General features: G+C 45.2%; 1 long non-coding RNA gene across 3 annotated transcripts in view; it reads right to left on the bottom strand.

The window, feature by feature from the left end:
- Window positions 1-14,317, bottom strand: part of LOC146833245 (uncharacterized) — a 543,599-nt gene that overhangs the window by 497,860 nt on the left and 31,422 nt on the right. For all 3 annotated transcript variants that reach the window (XR_014960211.1, XR_014960210.1, XR_014960212.1), the window contains exon 2: window positions 12,351-12,444. This is a non-coding gene — a long non-coding RNA (uncharacterized LOC146833245). The remainder of the gene's footprint in view (window positions 1-12,350; window positions 12,445-14,317) is intronic.

Consider the following 14,317-nt stretch of genomic DNA (forward strand, 5'->3'; position numbering starts at 1 on the left):
CTGTGATCAGAGTCTGAGCCCTTGCTTTTACTCCTAGTGCTTCTTTTTGTGTGGTTGGGTACGTGCCGCTGTGTATCAAGTCTTACAGGAGGGCTGCCACTATCCTCTGCTGTTACTTCCGTGTCTGTGCCCTCAATTTCACTAGTATTGGTGAGTTCAGACCCGTCCGTAACAGATTAAAATGTATCTCCCTCTGTAGTCCCTGTAATCTTGCCAGATGCATTAGTAATATCTGCAGAATTTGGCTCTTGGGAGCTCAGAGTACCCTGTTCTCCTTGCAGAGGGATATTTACTTGCGTCCCCCGATTATCTTCCTCTCCCATCTCAACCCCAGTATCTGGCCCAAAAATCCCATTATTCATGCTAGTCAATTTATTTTTAACATCGGTAATTTCTTTTTGTAGTGCCTCAATGGGCAGCCTACCTTCGCTTGTCGTTTTTCCAGCTGCATGCCCTTTAGCGCTCTCCAGTTATTTAGTCATTTTGGGAGCTTTACCATTGGTTGTGCCTCTGCTTGTTGGTTTTGTCTGGTTGCCGCCGAGATCGCGGCCGGAAAACATCCCAGGCACAGTCAGCGGTTTGGGCCTGGTTGCCAGGTCGATGGGACGCTGCTCAACGCTGAGCGTCCTGCCGTTGATCCCCTCCTCTTCCCGGCCGGCAGAGTGCTTAGCGTCCACGCTCTTCCCCTCCGGAGTCCTCTTCCAGGCTGGCGGCATCCCCTTCGCTCCTCCAGCCACTCAGGCTTCCTTCATCGATTTCGGTTTGGGGGGTATTCCGGTGAGCCTCAAGACCATCGAGTTCTTTCACGTTGGCGCCAGAAGCTGTAATGTTTCCCAGGGCCACAGGTAAACTTTCCCCCTCATTCTAACAAGAATTTATTTTACTGCGCAGGCTAACAATGCTCCGGTCCCTTGATCCAGCCTCATCCAGTATACTGTCTCTCTCGGGTGTTTTACTCTTTCGGGTTCATTTCATGTTCTCTTCTCAATGGCGAGGTGAACACATCCACCATCTTGCCTCAGCACAGTAGCATTTTTATAGTTACTAATACAGCACAGCAGCCTATTCTTAGTAGCGCACGCTCAATACAGCACAGCAGAGTTTTCTGTTACCACACCTCACGTAAGCAAAGCAGTGTACTCCGAGTTACTACTCCTCAATGTAGCACAGTGGCAAATTTGCAGTTATTAATTGTCAATAAAGCACAGCATCTTATTCCCAGTAACCACCGCTCAATACAGCACAGCAGTATACTCTGCTACCACACCTCAGGGAAGCACAACAGCGTACTTCCATTTACCACCCCTCAATATAGCACAGTAGTGAATTCGCAGCTGCAAATCGTACATGAAGCATAGCAGCGTATTCCATGTTACCAATGCTCAATAAAGCACGGCAGCATAATCGGTTATCACACCCCAGTGAAACACAGCAGATTACTCCTAATTACCACCCCGCAATGCAGCACAGTAGCAAATTTGCAGTTATCAATCATCGATGAACCACAGCAGCGTATTCCCAGTAACGAACGCTCAATACACCACAGCAGCGTATTCGGTTACTACACCTCAGTGAAGCAAACCAGTGTACTTTCCTTTTTCATCCCTCAATATAGCACAGTGGTGAATATGCAGTAAAAAATCGTCAATAAAATACAGAAGCTTATTCCCTGTTAACACCCAGTAAAGCACAGCTGCGTATTCTGTTACCACACCTCAGTGAAAAAAAGCAGCGTACTCCCAGTTACCCTTCTCATAGTCCGTACCACTCTTCAATGAAGTCCCAGTTACCACCTCTTAAAATAGCACAGTAGAGAATTCACAGTTACAAACTGTCAATGAAGCACAGCACCGTATTTCCTGTTACCAACGCTCAATAAAGCACTGTAGCCTATTCTGTTACCACAACTCCGTGAACCACAGCAGAGTACTCCCAGTTACTATTCGTCAATGGAGCACAGTGGCGAATTCGTAGTTACCAATCATCAATGAAGCACAGCAGAGTATTCCCTGTTACTAACGCTCAATAAAGCACAGCAGTGTATTCTGTTACCACACCTCAATGTAGCACATCAGCGTATATCCATTTTCCACCCCTCAATACAGAACAGTAACGAATTCGCAGATACAAATCGTCAATGAAGCACAGCAGAGTATTCCCTGTTATCAACGCTCGAAAAGCACAGCAGTGCATTCTGTTACTACACCTCAGTGAAACACAGCAGAGTACTCAGAGTTATCTCCCCTAGATTACAGGCAGTTGGGCATTAGTCAAAACCTCCCGGGGTACCAACCGCTCAAGTGCGGGAAAGCAAGCAATTCCTTTTTGTTAAATAACCCACACACACTCTAGTAGTGTCATGCTTCATCATCGGGTTCACCCTGACTCCTAAAGGTCAGGGTGGTCTCGACCATATTTCAAGGAGCACTTAAGAGAAAATGGCCAGGGGGTTTAAAAATTAAAAATTCACCTACGGCTCCATGTATCCCTTAATTCGCTGAATCAAAGGGGATATTCAAAATGGAAAAAAGGGGGGGGGGGGGGGTCGCACGGAAGTAATGGTCCTATGATCCTAGTGTCGACATGTTTCAGTACTCACAAAATGGCCTGTGCGGGTCCTGGACTTTCTTCAGAGCAAAAATGTTTCCCTCCCTGGTGTTATTTATCTAGGAATTTCCTATATTTTAGTAGAGGGCATAACTCTGCACTCACATGAAAAGGTAAGTAGATCACTAATCTCTCATCCTGCTCCGTAATGTTTCATATCCCTCAGTAAAAAAAACCTATATTGGAATTTGTAAGTGCATACTTGTCCAATCCACGCTGCACCTATGTCACCCATACATGCCATTGGCGTCGGCTGCTATAGTAAGATTATAATATGTGGTTATCACAATCGTAACCAAGCCTTAAGGGTGTCAAACTCACCTAAGGCGTTTACTAGTGTGAGGTGGTGATGCCATTTGCATCCAACCACCTAACCCATGAAATAAGTAATTGTACACATCTTCACATAACATTCATCATGCATCTCACCACTCAAACAACTGTTGCTGCTTGCGTACTGCCTGTGATTAATTTCTTTTAATCTCAAAACCACTTGTAATGTAAAGATCATCTTACCCTAGTGTGGAGGTGTTAAAGTGTCTCGAGATACAGCGGTTTAGAGGCGGTAGCCTTGTAGTCAGATTCTAAAATACGAGTCAAGAGTAAAAGAGGAGACAAAATCAAAGAAACATTTGCTTCAGTAGAAGTTGTTGTTTTTCGTTTTATTACACACGTACCGTGCTCGTAGTTCAGATCACATCCAAGCTTAACCCCGCCTCTTACTTACTTCCTCAAAGGTCAAGACGACAGAGAAGAGGGGGTTTCAAGACAACAGAGAAGAGGAGGTTTCAACCCATCATACCCCCCACCACAGATGTATGCGTGGCCCAACCCATAAGGACCACAGCAATTTCAAGTTCCCCCCGGGATTAAAATATGTCATACTTTCAGTCAAACCGAAATCAACAGTATTCTTTAGGTTGGGGTGGGAGAAGAGGAAGACGTGGCAAAAGAGGCAAAAGAAGAGTCCAATGGGACGACGACATAAGAGGAATGAGCACAAGAACCCAGACGAGGGACAAACAAGCAAGCCCAGTTCAATGTAGATCTAGTAGTGAAACTCACAGATGAGAACATTATACCAGAAGAACAGTGAGTGCTTAACAAGGGGCTTGGCTTTGTCCCCAACACCCAGATTGACAAGTTTAAGACCAGGTGTGAACCGAGTGAGTTCTTTAGGAAGATGCGGGTGAAGACATTCTTTGAAGGGAAACCCGAACAAGATTAAGACACTGGCCATACACCCCTACGGCTTAAGTCTACATTGTGCCCACCTACATTAACGATGCCCCCAGAGGTTATGGCGTTTGAAGAAGTAGTTGCCAAAGAAGTGGAATTACTACAACTGAGGAGAGACGCCTATAACAATCTGAGCAAAAAAAGAACGAGCAGTGCTCCAATCATTGAGCAACAGGAACAACATTGTGATAAAGCCAGCAGACAAGGGGGGAGCCATCGTGATACAGGATGTTGACACCTATAGAGATGCATGGCTTACTCTCCTTTCGGAAGAGACATTATAAAAAAAATACAGAGGGACCCCACAGCACGTCTTCATTGGACCATCTCGGCATTGACAGCAGAAGCACTGGATAACAGTTGGATCACGAAGAAGGAAAGGGACTTTCTCAACACAGAGGAACCGAGGACTCCCCTACTCTACACAATACCAAGAATCCACAATGGCAGGATCCCTCCTCTAGGCTGAGCCATTGTGTCTGGCATTGGGTCGGCATTGGAACCCAGTCCAAATACACTGACTGGTTCCTAAGACCCCTCATCACCGAGATCAGATCCTATGTGAGGGATCCTAAGCATCTGCTAAATATCCTAGCGGACCTAAAGAACGACCATACACAAGAAACTATGACCTGCATGGATGTGGAGGCTCTATATACCAGTATTCCGCAAGAGGAGAGTCTACGCATGATTGAGAACACACTGCACTCAAGAATGGCCAAGAGAAGCACCTATGGAATGTATCATGACTGATGCACATGGCTCTCACAGAGAACGTCTTCAGGTACGAGGACTACCTACAGGTCCATGTGACTTCCATGGGCAGTACTTTTGCCCCTAGTATTGCATGTCTGTGCATGAGCCAACTGGAAGATGAACACATCTGGTCCAATAAAACATACTTTAAACAGACAGTAGTTAAAGTTCCTATAAGTAAGAAAGAGGTAAGAGAGGGAGACATAACTAAAGTCGTTCTGCTACTCTGAGTGGGGGACAGGGTGTCCTTCTGATGCCCTCACAAACCCCGAAGGATGTCATGCTTCATCATTGGGCTGGTGCTCCTCGTCGGGCCGGCGCTGCGATGCAGGGTCAACTGAAGGGTCACTTTTTCGGAGATCTTTTGATAAAGCCGTGTGGGTGCGTGGGGGTAAGTGGCAGTGAAGTACTAAATGTGTGGTTAAGAAATGACAGGAGGGAATATAGGAATTTTATTTAAGAGGTGATCCCTCTGTCATTGTTAAAAAAAAGTGCAAAGAGATTAGTGCTGCTGTGAGGGGTGTTATGTCCCTCTGTAGGTAGTTATATAGTATACCCCCAATGGATATACTTTCAGCCAACATGTTTCGCACTATCTCACGGTCTCTGGAGGAGATCCAAAGCGCTTCTTCAGGACCAATGAATAAAGTTATTAGAAAAGAAAGATGAGTTCAGTGGCCTGAATTAATCTAGTGCCACTAGAGAAGTCAAGGAGTAGTACTCCCTTGAGAACGGGGATGTTGCCCCATGAGAATCGGTCTGTGAGTCACTAGAGACTTACTTGAGAGTCAAGGAGCCGTTACATCTGTAGACCTCACGCCGTCTCTGCCGGCTTATTCACAGTAACCACCGCTAAATACAGCACAGCAGTGTATTCTGTTACCACCACTCAATGAAGCACAGCAGCATACAAGCTGCCACCCCTCAATATAGCACAGTAGTGAATTTGCCATTGCAAATTGTCAAGGAAGCGCAGCAGCGTATTCTGTAACCACACCCCAGAGAACCACAGCAGGGTACTCCCAGTTACCACTCTGCAATGTAGCACAGTAGCTAATTTGCAGTTCTCAATCATCTTGGAAGCACAGCAGCACATTCTCAGTAATGAACGCTCAATACAGCACAGCAGGTTATTCCGTTACCACACTTCACTGAAGCAAAGCAGTGTACTCCCTGTTACTACTCCGCAATGTAGCACAGTGGCAAATTTGCTGTTACTAACCATCAATAAAGCACAGCAGCTTATTCCCAGTAATGAACATTCAATACAGCACAGCAGCGTATTCTGCTACCACACCTCTGTGAAACACAACAGAGTACTTCCATTTACCACCTCTCAATATAGCACAGTAGTGAATTCAAAGTTATAAACTGTCAATGAATCACAGCAGAGTATTCCCTGTTACCAACGCTCAATACAGCACAGCAGCATATTCTGTCACCACACCTCAATTAAGCAAAGCAGTGTACTCCCAGTTACTACTCCTCAATATAGCACAGTAGGGAATTCAGAGTTACAAATTGTCAATGAAGCACAGCAGTATATTACCTGCTACGAACGCTCAAGAAAGAACAGCAGCGTCTTCTGTTACCACACCTCAGTGAAGGACAGCAGCGTACTCCAAGTTACCCCCTTCATTATCTGTACCACTCTTCAATGAACTACAGCAGCGTAGTCCCAGTTACCACCCCTCAAAACACCACAGTAGTGAATTCGCAGTTACGAATTGCCAATGAAGCAAAGCTGCATATTTCCTGTTACCAATGCTCAATAAAGCACTGCAGCATATTTGGTTACAACATCCCAGTAAAACACAGCAGATTACCACCCCGCAATGTAGCACACCGACGAATTTACAGTTACCAATCATCAATGAAGCACAACAGAGTTATCCCAGTAATGAACGGTCAATACAGCACAGCAGCGTATTGTTACCACACCTCAGTGAAGCAAAGCAGTTTAAACCCACTTACTACTCCTCAATATGCAGTGATGAATTTGCAGTTACCAATCGTCAAATCAGGGCAGTGTATTCCCAGTTACCATCCCTCAAAGCATAGCAGCGCAATCCCAGTTACCACACATGAATCAAAAATACGTACTCTGTAACCATCCCCCAATGAAGCACAGTGGAGTACACCAGTTATCACCCCTCAAAGACGCACAGCAGCATACTCCAGTTACCACACATCATTGTAGCACAGTGGCAAATTTGCAGCTACCAATCACCAATAAACCACAGCAGCGTATTGCCTTTAACGAACGCTCAATACAACACAGCAGAGAATTGTGTTACCACACCTCAGGTAAGCACAACAGCGTACTTCCAGTTATCACTCCTCAATGTAGCACAGTAGTGAATTCGCAGTTACAAATCGTCAAAGGGGCAGCAGCGTATTCCCGGTTATCAACGCTCAATAAAGCACGGCAATGTATTCTGTTGCCACACCTCAGTGAAAGACAGATGCGTATTCCGTTACCCCCCCCTCATAGTCCGTACCACTCTTCAATGAAGCACAGAAGTGTAGTCCCAGTTACCACCCCTCAATATTGCACAGTAGCAAATTTGCAGTCGCAAATTGTCAATAAAGCACAGCAACGTATTCCCTGTTACCAACGCTCACAACAGCACAGCAGCGTATTCTGTTACCATCTCAGTGAAGCAAAGCAGTGTACTCCTTACAGTTACTACTCCTCAATGTAGCAGTGGCCAATTTGCAGTTACCAATCAATAAAGCACAGCAGTGTAATCCCAGTTACCACATCTGAATCATAAAAATACCTACTCTGTCATCACCCCCCAACTAAGCACAGCAGATTACACCAGTTATCAGCCCTCGAAGAATCATAGCAGCATACTCCAGTTACCGCCCATCATTGTAGTACATTTGCAAATTTGCAGTTACCAATGGCCGATAAACCACAGCAGCGTTTTCCCAGTAACGGACAGTCAATCCAACACAGCAGCATATTCTTATACCACACCTCAGTGAAGCACAGCAGAGTACTTCAATTACCACAGCTCAATGTAGCACAGTATTGAATTTGCACTTACCAATCATCAATGAAGCACAGCAGCGTATTCTCTGTAACCAAAGGTCAATACAGCACAGCAGCGTATTCTGTTATCAACGCTCAATGAAGCACAGCAGCGTATTCTGTTACCACACCTCAGTTAAGGACAGCAGCGTAGTCCCAGTTACCCCCCCCCATAGTCTGTACCTCTCTTCAATGTAGCACAGCAGTGTATTCCCAGTTACCACCCCTCAATATACCGCAGTAACAAATTCGCAGTTACAATTTGGCAATGAAGCACAGTAGCGTTCACATCACCATTCAATGTAGCACAGTAGCATTTTATAGTTACCAATCATCAATAAAGTACAGCAGCTTATTCCCTGTTACCAACGCTCAATAAAGCACAGCAGCGTTTTCTGTTACCACACCTCACTAGCACAGAGGTGTACTACCAGTTACCACCCCTCAATATAGCACAGTAGCGAATACGCAGTTGCAAATTGTTAATGAAACAAAGAAGCGTACCACCGGTTACCAAAGTTCAATAAAGCACAACAGGGTATTCTGTTAACACACCTCAGAGAAGAATAGCAGCATACTCCCAGTTACCCCCCTCATAGTCCGTATTACTATTCAATGAAGCACAGCAGCGTAGTTCCAGTTAACACCCCTCAATAGAGCACAGTAGAGAATTTGCAGTTGCAAATGGTCAATGAAGCACAGCAGCATATTTTGTTAACACCTCAATGAAGCAGAGCAGCGTACTCCTAGTTACCACACCTCAATAAAGCACAGTAAGTAGCGAATTCGCAGTTGCAAATTGTTAATGAAGCATAGCAACGTATTCCCTGTTACAGATGTTCAATAAAGCACAGCAGCGTATTGTGTTACCACACCTCAGTGAAGCAATGTAATCCCACTTACTACTCCTCAATGTGCAGTGATGAATTTGCAGTTACTAATCGTCCAATCAGGGCAGCGTATTCCCAGTTACCATCCCTCGAAGCAGAGCAGCGCAATCCCAGTTACCACACATGAATCAAAAATACGTACTCTGCTCAATCAAATATTCATTGTATTTTATTTTGCAAATCTTATCAGCTCCCTAGGGGAGTTTTTTTAAAACCGATCTTAAAGGCTTGGGGAATCCGCACCTGCAGACTAGCCATGATAAGGCTATTACAACTAGAAACTGAATGTATTATTTCTGCAGTATCCAGCTTTTTAAAATTGGCCATCAAATTTCGGAACTCTATGCAACCATCCTAAAATGCACTTTATGTCTCTGATTATTTTATCCCTTTTATCTGTTTTTATCTGTATCAAATATGTACTGCATTCTTCCTAAATGTATGCTTTTATGATTTTAATTTGAAAATCGAATAAAGCTTTCATCACTGACTGACGTACTCTGTAACCATCCCCCAATGAAGCACAGTGGAGTACACCAGTTATCACCCCTCAAAGACGCACAGCAGCATACTCCAATTACCACCCATCATTGTAGCACAGTGGCAAATTTGCAGCTACCAATCGCCAATAACCCCCGGCAGCGTATTGCCAGTAACGAACGCTAAATACAACACAGCAGCGTATTCTGTTACCACACTTCAGTGAAGGACAGCAGCGTACTCCCTGTTACCCCACTCATATTCCGTACCACTCTTCAATGAAGTACAGCACAGTAATCCCAGTTACCACCACTCAATATAGCACAGTAGCAAATTCGCAGTTACAAATTATCAATGAAGCACAGCAGCGTAATCCCTGTTAGCAACGCTCAAAAAAGCACAGCAGCGTATTCTGTTACCACACCTTAGTGAAACACAGCAGAGTACTCCCAGTTATCACCCCTCAATGTAGCACAGTAGCATTTTAGTAGTTACTAATCAACAACAAGCAAATAAGCTTATTTCCAGTGACCATCGCGCAATGCAGCACAGCAGCATATTCAGTTACCACACCTCAGTGAGGCAAGGCAGTGTACTCTGTTACTACTTCTCATTGTAGCCCAATGGCGAGTTTGCATTTACCAATCATCAATGAAGCACAGCAGCATATTCCCTGTTACCAACGCTCAATAAAGCACACAACATTTTCTGTTACCACACCTCAGTGAAGCACAGCAGGTACTCCCAGTTACCACCCCTCAATACAGCACAGTAGCAAATTTGCAGTTGCAAATTGTCAATGAAGCACAGCAGCGTATTCCCTGTTACCAACGCTCAATAAAGCACAGCAGCGTATTCGGGCACCACCCCTCATGACGCGACAAGTCCATCAAAGTACTGAGAACTCAAACAAAGCAAGTATACGGTATGAAAGATTGCCTCATTAAGAGACCAGTTCACCAAAGCACCTAGAAGTCATATATGCAGCTCAATTCAGATGTATGCAAGATTGCCCATGAAGAGGAGCATGCATCAAAGCACTGAGAAGTGAATCATGCAGAGCAAGTCAGTTTTACGGAATGTTACCCCATGAAGGGGCCCGTGTGCAAAGGCACTAAGATATAAATCATGTAGAGCAAGTCAGCGGTATGTAGGGTTCTCCCCTACAGAGGCCTGTGGGTCAAAGCACCAAGAAGCCAATCATAGAGAGCAAAATCAGAGGTATGCAAAATTGCCCCATGAAGAAGCCAGTGTATCAAAGGAGTGAAGTCAATTACACAGAGCAATTGAGAGGTATGCAAGATCGACCCATGTAGAGGATCATGCATCAAAGTACAGAATAGTCAATCATGCAGAGCAAATCAGAGGTACGCAAGGTAGACTCATGAAAAGGAAAGTGCATCAAAGCACTGAGAAGTCAATTACAGACAGCAAATCTAAGATATGCAAGTTCGCCCCATGAAGAGGCCAGTGCATTAAAGCACTGAGACGTTAATCATGCAGAACAGGTCAGAAGTATGCAAGCTCATCCCATGAAGAGGCCAGTGTATCAAAGCACTGAGACGTCAATTACACAGAGCAAGTTAGACGTATACATCATCGCCCCATTTAGAGGAGCGTGCGTCAAAGCACAGAAAAGTCGATCAAGCAGAGCAAATCCGAGGTACGCAAGCTCACCACATGAGGAGGCCCATGCGTCAAAGCACAGAGAAGTCAATTAAGCAGAGCAGGTCAGAGGCACGCTAACCCTATGAAGAGGCCCGTGCATCAAAGCACCGAACATTCAATCATGCTGAGCGAGTATGAGGTATGCAAGGTCACCATATGAAGAGGCCCGTGCGTCAAAACACCCAGATGTCAATCACACAGAGCAGGTCAGAGGCACGCTAGCTCACCCCATGAAGAAGCCCGTGCATCAAAGCACCAAGACATCAATCACACAGAGCAAGTCAGAGGTATGCAAGGTCGCCCCATGAAGCAGCCTGTGCATCAAAGCACCAAGACATCAATCACACAGAGCAAGTCAGAGGTAGGCAAGCTCGCCCCATGAAGATGCCCGTGCGTCAAACCACAAAGATGTGAACCACGTAGAGCAAGTCAGAGGTATGCAGGGTTGTCTCCTACAGAGGCCCGTGCGTCAAAGCACCAAGAAGTCAATAATGCAGAGTAAATCAGAGGTATGCATGGTCGCACTCAGAAGAGGCCAGTGCTTCAAAGAACCGAGACATCAATCACACAGAGCAAGTCAGAGGTGTACAAGGTAGCCCCATGAAGAGGCCGGTGCATCGAAACATCAAGACGGCAATCATGCAGAGAAGGTCAAAGGCATGGAAGGTCATCCATTAAGAGGACAGTGCTTCAAAACACCAAGAAGTCAATTAAGCACAACAAGTCAGAGGTATGCAAGATCGATTAATGAAGAGACGTCAATGACAGAGCAGGGAGTGTGAGGGTAATTTGACTCTCATCCCAACACCTACACAACACAAATAAAGAAAGGTTATGGATGGCCACAGTTTTTTCATTAGAAACACAGCAATCGGGGGCATAGTAGATCCTACTCTTGGCTAGGGACATTCAGGACCCCATAAAGACCTCTGCTGTAAGGAATGCATCAAACAATGCTGAGCACCAGCAAATAGACGTGGTTTGCGCATACTCACTCGCCAAAGGTCCCTGTCTTTGGCCTACTTCATCCACTTCCAGAGAGGGTGGGCTCTGTCGCCTTTGACATACAGTTTGCTAAATATGTGTAGAACTGCACCCTGCAAAGGCTTGAATCTGTGCCTGATCCCCAGGTTCCTGAGGGAGAAAAGCATCAGTCAATGTGCATAGAAGCTGCTATGTGGAAGGTGCAGCACTACTTGCCTTTGGCGCCCTCATCGCTGTGTAATGCCCTACTTAAGCTCATCAAAGTCTTAAGTATGAGCTGAATTCCAATACGCTCCTCAAAGATCACCCCTCACCCCTGCTCATTACAGGCCTGTTAAACTGGTTGGAAGGGAAACCTGGGATCCGTAAACCCTTCTCAGCATAAGTTGCGTAAAGTTGAACAAGCTCAGTGTAGTTTACAGGGTCTTTCCTCATTTGGAGTTTAAATTGACAATGATGCAAACAAGCCCACTAGAATGAAGCGGAAATGAAAATGGTCAGAGAAAACCTTTCCTTACCCATTTCATCAGTGCATGTCTCCAACTTCAAGTCTCTTCTAAGCACTCTATGAAACATACGGTGGCTGCTGAGACAAGCAAGCTCAGAACCATCAGCATTAGTCTGGTAACTTCAGGCAGAGGTAAGATGCAAATCCCAAGAGTGGAAGAGGTACAAGTCTAACTCACCTGTGTTTTCCAGGGACACCTTGTTTTTATCAATGTGTCTGGATGAGAACTCATAAATGGACTTGGCTGCCCTCCAGTCATTCACTTGGGCACACTGTAGAAGAGAGGAAAGTGAGAAGCAAGTCAGCTGTATGGAAGATCGCCTCGTGAAGAGACCAGAGTATCAAAAGCACTGAGGTCATTTTAGCAGAGCAAGTCACGGGTATGCAAAATCACCTCATGAAGAGACCAGTATACCATACACACATATACCATCACTCAATTAAGCACAGCAGAGTACTCCAGTTACCAACCCTCAGTGATACACAGCAGTGTATTCCCAGTTACCACCCTACAATGAAACTCAGCAGCGTACTCGGTTACCACCCCTCATACTCTGTTACAATCCCTCAATAAAGCAAAGCAGCGCATTCTGTTTCCAAAATACAGTGAAGCAAAGCAGAGTACTCCCAGTTACCACCCCTCAATGTAGCAGAGTAGAACATTTTCAATCACAAATCGTCAATGAAGCACAGCAGCGTATTCCCATTTACCATTCTCTCAGTGAAGGGGAAGCACCATTCTCTCAGCTACCACCACTCGGTGATGATGATTCTCTTGGGCAGATGTAGATACAGATCAATGAACACGGCTCATAACTCAAAGTGCAAACAGTACTTACAATAAACCAATGCCCAGTCCAATACTTGCTTTTATATAAAATAAAAGGAGTATTTTATTTTTAACTCTTCACATGCAAAGGTATATGACATTCAGAAGCAATAACACAATCTTCCTTATGATCGAAGTTCTAGTAGTTGTCAGGCAAATCCGTCACACCCTTCTTTGTGATCTTGGTGCCCTGGGTGATGCCCCCAAGACAGCAGGGAAACTGGCAGGACTTTGCTCCAAGTCCTGGTCACAGGCTGAAGTCTTGCAGAGATGTAACCCCTCCTCATACAGCCCATCTGACTGCGTAGCCGATGACAACATTTCTGGTTAAATCTCTCCTTTTTTTGGTCCTTTTCCAGACAGCAATTGTGATTTTGGGTCGGAGCCTTTGAAGTTTTATATTGGGGCTTTGCTTCTTTTGAAGAGGACATCTTTACTTTTCTCCTTTCCTCTGAAGGGATGGTTGTCACACCGACATGACTAGGGACTATTGACCCACAATACAATTCAAGGGAATGATCTGAGTTCACACCTGGATGTCAGCCACAGTGCTATGTGCATAAAAAGGTTAATCCCGGGCTCCAAGCCAGGGTCGTTATGATTCCTTTATCAGCCCCAACTCCCTTCCTTGTGATCTATCATGAATCAAAGAGTGCTCTTTGAATTGCACAGGGGGAGCCTCACTCTCCCTCCTCCAGTGTGTACCAGCTCACAGGTATGCATCAATACACAAAACTGTCCTAATGTACTGCTCCTAATGTCATCAATAGGAATGGGTGAAACTTTTGGAGTTTCACTCTGCAGAATTCTGCGGAGTTACATAAAAACTGTGCTAAATTCTGCGAAGTTCCACCATCCAACAGAAAAAAATAAATTTTGCGCTGCTTGCACTGCACTTTAGAGCCAGTAGCTCGAGAAGCACTGAAAATCCACTCAAGCAGCAGAAAATCCACTTGAGCAGCAGGAAATCTACTCAAGAAGAGGCCCTCTGCCCGCAACTGCCCTCATTAGAAAATGGTGCTATGGGAGGCCAAATTCCGTTCGCATTTCTGGAGCCTCACTGCCAAGCGGCCATTGGTGGAATCTGATCGGAAGTCAGCGTTACAAAAGTAATGTAGATTTGCCAATTCTGCCCATTCCGTGGGCAGAATGCAACATTCCACACACCCCTAATGGTCACCAGGCAAACCTGGACCTCTCAAAAAGGAACCCCAGGGCCCTCCATGTAATGTACCATTGCAGGCGCATTGGCAGTCTGTATGCTTTCACAGCATACTTACTGTACAGCTCTTTTACTTCCATTCAGTGTACCATTA

The sequence above is a fragment of the Triturus cristatus genome, chromosome 4_2 (assembly GCF_964204655.1).
Source record: "Triturus cristatus chromosome 4_2, aTriCri1.1, whole genome shotgun sequence".
Classification (NCBI taxonomy): Eukaryota; Metazoa; Chordata; class Amphibia; order Caudata; family Salamandridae; genus Triturus; species Triturus cristatus.